Source organism: Triticum dicoccoides, chromosome 7B (genome assembly GCF_002162155.2).
Source record: "Triticum dicoccoides isolate Atlit2015 ecotype Zavitan chromosome 7B, WEW_v2.0, whole genome shotgun sequence".
Lineage (NCBI taxonomy): Eukaryota > Viridiplantae > Streptophyta > Magnoliopsida > Poales > Poaceae > Triticum > Triticum dicoccoides.
Genome location: NC_041393.1, coordinates 662,137,178 through 662,141,507, shown reverse-complemented (window position 1 = coordinate 662,141,507; position 4,330 = coordinate 662,137,178). Strand labels below are relative to the sequence as shown.

The 4,330-nt window shown below is 40.6% G+C and overlaps 1 long non-coding RNA gene across 3 annotated transcripts; it reads right to left on the bottom strand.

Moving 5' to 3' along the window:
• Positions 1 to 470: 470 nt before the first annotated feature.
• Positions 471 to 3,780, bottom strand: LOC119340490. Of its 3 annotated transcripts, none has more exons than XR_005164570.1 (4): positions 3,393 to 3,780; positions 1,446 to 1,665; positions 1,204 to 1,350; positions 471 to 780 (listed from the first exon to the last, which is right to left on the bottom strand). It is a non-coding gene; the product is annotated as an uncharacterized LOC119340490 (long non-coding RNA). The 3 variants fall into 3 exon arrangements; XR_005164569.1 differs by having other exon boundaries at positions 1,478 to 1,665; XR_005164568.1 differs by having other exon boundaries at positions 1,204 to 1,665.
• Between the last annotated feature and the right edge of the window lie 550 nt (positions 3,781 to 4,330).

The following is a 4,330-nucleotide window of genomic DNA, read 5'->3' as shown; positions in this document are numbered from 1 at the left end:
AAAGATCAATCTAGTAGCACTACACCACGACACTCAAAGCAGCGTCAAACAATCTGTCGGCGTAGGTCACATAAGGCGACACATTTGGTGTTGGGAAAGACTTTTGGCGACGGAAAGGAGTTGTCGCCTATAGTCCTGCCGGGAAAAGTCTTTAGCGACAGATAAATCTATGCCGATAGACAGTTTGACTGGGTTGGTGAGGGCTATAGCGACAAACATTTCTTCAGCGACAGACTATTCTATGCTGACAGATTGTTTGACAGTGTGCTATACCGACAGATAGTGCAACGGCCGTTGCTACCCCGACAGTTTCTCTGTAAGTATGCTATGCCAACAGTCTTTGCGACCTCCAATAGTTTTGCCGACACATTTGCTGCCAGGGTTATACATTTCAGCACAAATGCAAATGCAACATATATTAACATGAAAATATATTCAGAATATTCAATTCATGTTCACTTTGCAGTAGATATACCAACAATTACACTCTTCTATTCATCACAAAATGCCATTGACCAAAGCATTTATTCAACATATATAGAAGATCAGTTTTCCTTGTTACAACCATTGAAACAAATACTCAACTCAACATACAAGTTGTGGCATGTTACAAATTATGGGCCTAGTTCATAAGAGACTTAAGTGTTCGATCACTCTACAAAACACTATGGAAGAGCCCAAGTCTTCGATTACCAAACCAACACCAACTTCCATTTAAAGAAAATAGAAGATGTACAAAAGCCATAATATCTTTGACTTGATACTTCCCGCCATTTGACCCTGCAAAAGCACCATATGTTTGAGCAATATTATCATAGTACATTTGTTCAAACTTCTGAGTTACTCTTGAGTCCAAAGAACCAAAAACAGAAGATGTACAAACTGGCATGGTAGTGTTGTTATATGCATAGGTCAAAGCCCAAAACATACTAATCATTTAAATGAAGTGAAGAAACCAAGTTACATGCACAATTATCAGGAAGCAGCCGTGAGCATATAGCCCAACTTTGTAGAAAATAAAGCATCATACCAGCATTCAACTTCTTACAAACTCATGCGTACAAGTTCTTGCAAACACATGCGTACAGATCCATGAGAGTATGCATGTTACACAAAATTAAAATAGCAGAGCAAAGCATTAGATTGCAGACATTAACAATGAAAACATCGTACAATATATAACACATGCTTGGTGGAGCTCACCTAGAGCTTAGGCCCTCTGCCCATCATCTTGGCAGAGGAGATGCATCTTGACACCACTCTGAATAAAATGTATGGTGATAAGCAAAGGGAAGGTCTAAGGAGTGAGGACAAGCGGAGAGCACAGGCAAGGGATCCTGCTGCAAATTCCTGCACAAAAGGCAACCCTCTACTCAGTATTTGTAGATGCAGGTTCTGATCAAAGTTAATACACAAACCATCTGAGACCATCAGTTTCAGCTTACTTGAATTACGAAAAATGACACATGAATAATACCTCACACATATATATGTAGTTATGTATTAGTCAGATCCACCGATTGACCAAAAATGGAAGCATGTTGTTTCACTTAAATAAATATATAGACACATTTGTTTTGTGTGCTCAGTAGGCAAAAGGATAGTCCCTTGAAGGTACAATGCCAACGATCTGTTCTGAAATCAACAACAGCTGAGATAATGTTCCTGAAATTGATGATATGATATGAGTTCATCTTGAGTAATAGGCAGCCACACCATAACCCAAATTACCAGCAAGCAAAAGCCACATTTCTGTTTTGAAGCAAGTAGACAAAATCTGTGAATAAATATGACAGTTTAGACATAAACTTGTTCAACCTAGATAGATCGAATGAGTTTCTTCCTCAATAAAAGATGCAACTAATGTTGTCTTTGTGTTCTATACCTAATGCAAGACTTAATTATTTTCTTAGAAGTACAAGGAAAGGGAATCCAGAAATTAGATCAAACAAGAGTGTACATTTCACCACTCACTGACATTGTTAAGTTTCACTTTCAGGAACAAATTACAGACTGTAGATGTGTTTCTTTTATCGACACAGATTTTCACATATGATGGGTATTGAAATAGTAGAAGACCTTGGATAGGGGAAAAATGTGTACTAATAGCAACAAATATATCTACAGTAGCTGCATCTAGATTTCAATTGCAATTTCGTTTAAAATACTTCACAAAACATGTGTGGTCTGTCAATTCATCAAGGCTTGGACTTTCAATCTATTCGGAAATCATTGAAGACCTAAAATAGCAATCTGTGTTAATTTCTATGCTTTCATTTGCACTTTTAAAATTTACCATTCGCGGTTGTGGAAGTAGTACTGTGAGCTTACTGGAACTATTACTTATTGAGTAATGGGCGTGCATCAAAGCCACTGGGCCTTCATAGGCTTGACGAGTGATAATAAAGATTTGGGTTCAGAATAGGTGGGCAGGATTTTGAATCGCAGGAAAATCTAACACGTGAAGCACACTTGCCGGACTTCGGATTAAAACATAACTAATCTATTCAGCCATTCAAAAAGAAGCTCATGAAGTGTTTTTTTGAACCCCCCTCAAAAAATTTAATCAACTGTTGCAGACAAAAAACAAGGAGGAATTATCACAGTATATCACTGACCTATATTTTTTATACACATTTACTGCAGACTATCTTTTTTACAGTTTTTCAAACTAACAACTAATTAACTGTCTTTCCCTCACAGAAAAGAACAAATAGTTCAATCCATTTATATGTGTATATATATTGACTCAAATATATTTTTCTCACATGTGTCGCCATGGTTCTTCACATGAACTTCCTTTTCTTTTGAGAAATTGTAGCACTGCCAGTTTTTTTGACATGATGCAGTGACCTAGAAGTGAACACACACACACTAATAAAGTCATCGCTGCAACGCAAATATATGCTCTACTAACTAATGGGCATGCTTCAAGTTATTTTTCACAACCCCTGCAAGTATTGTCTCTGTGGCGATACAGTACGGCGGAAATGCACATGTGTGTGAAGCCACTCAAAAAGAAAATTAAAAAACCTGACAAAGACAAGCAAACACTATCATGAATATCCTTTACTTTTTTATGTCCATGTACTAATGTACCCCATACTATCTGCAGCCTAATAATTTTGTGTATTGTGTCGATACTCCTTTCTTTAGGGGGTCAATACTGCTCGCTGAGATGACTTACAGTAGCAATTCCCATCCAACAAGCGACTGCTATTCATTGAGAAAACAGAACAACGCCACAGCACTGATGCCATGACCTAGACCTGGAACCACCCGACTATAATCACGCAAGGCATACCATCAGATTATAAACCATTCACAATAAAATATGGACTCCATATAGCAACATACGAGAAGATAGGTATGGAAAAAAAACTGCATCTTACTTGTTGAAATCTAGAGGCGGGGCCGGGACAGGGGTCGCCGGTGGAGGAAGAACGGCGGGCTCCTCCTCAACAGCAGTCGGTGCGGCGGATCCTCCGGCGTATGGTGCTGCTGTTCCCGGCGCGCGGCGGATCCTTGGTGGCGGACAGCGCTGCTGTTCCTCGGCGGCGGACGGCGCTGCTCCGTCGCAGACGGCGCTGCTGCTACTGCGGACTAAGGGAAGGGAGGCCGGGGTCCGAGATGTGGTGGCGCGGGGGACCGGCGGGTGGTTTGGGGCGGAGGCGCGCAGGTTGGGAGCGGCGGCGCGGTCGGGTTAGGGTTAGGGTGTGTGGATGGTGAGATGGAGAGAGAGAGAGAGAGGGGTTAGATTGGGGATCGAACAGGTCGGGGTCGAAGGGTCTGGTGTTTTTTTTTCTGGTCTGGTGCGTATCGGGTGTTTGGCATAGCGAAACGCCGACACTTTTTGTGTCCACATGAATCAGCGACGCACAAATAGATGGCATTGTCTTCATGTGCCGACGGAAATTTTGATGGTGTTTTTATTAGTTTTGGCGACAGATAATGTGACACAAACTTATAATAATACTAATATACTGTGTGTCGGTATAGTTTGGGACAAAAAAAGTGTCGGCGATTCTCACTTATACCAACAGATGCATGTCGTCTTTGTAGTGTCGTGGTGTAGTGTAGGCCAAACCAGAGTGATAATTCGAAGAGACTTGCAAAGATAACTCAATCATACATAAAAGAATTCAAAGAAGATTCAAATATTTCTCATAGATAAACTTGATCATAAACCCACAATTCATCGGATCTCGACAAACACACCGCAAAAAGAGTTACATCAAATAGATCTCCACAAGAGAGGGGGAGAACATTGTATTGAGATCCAAAGAGAGCGAAGAAGCCATCTAGCTAATAACTATGGACCCGAAGGTCT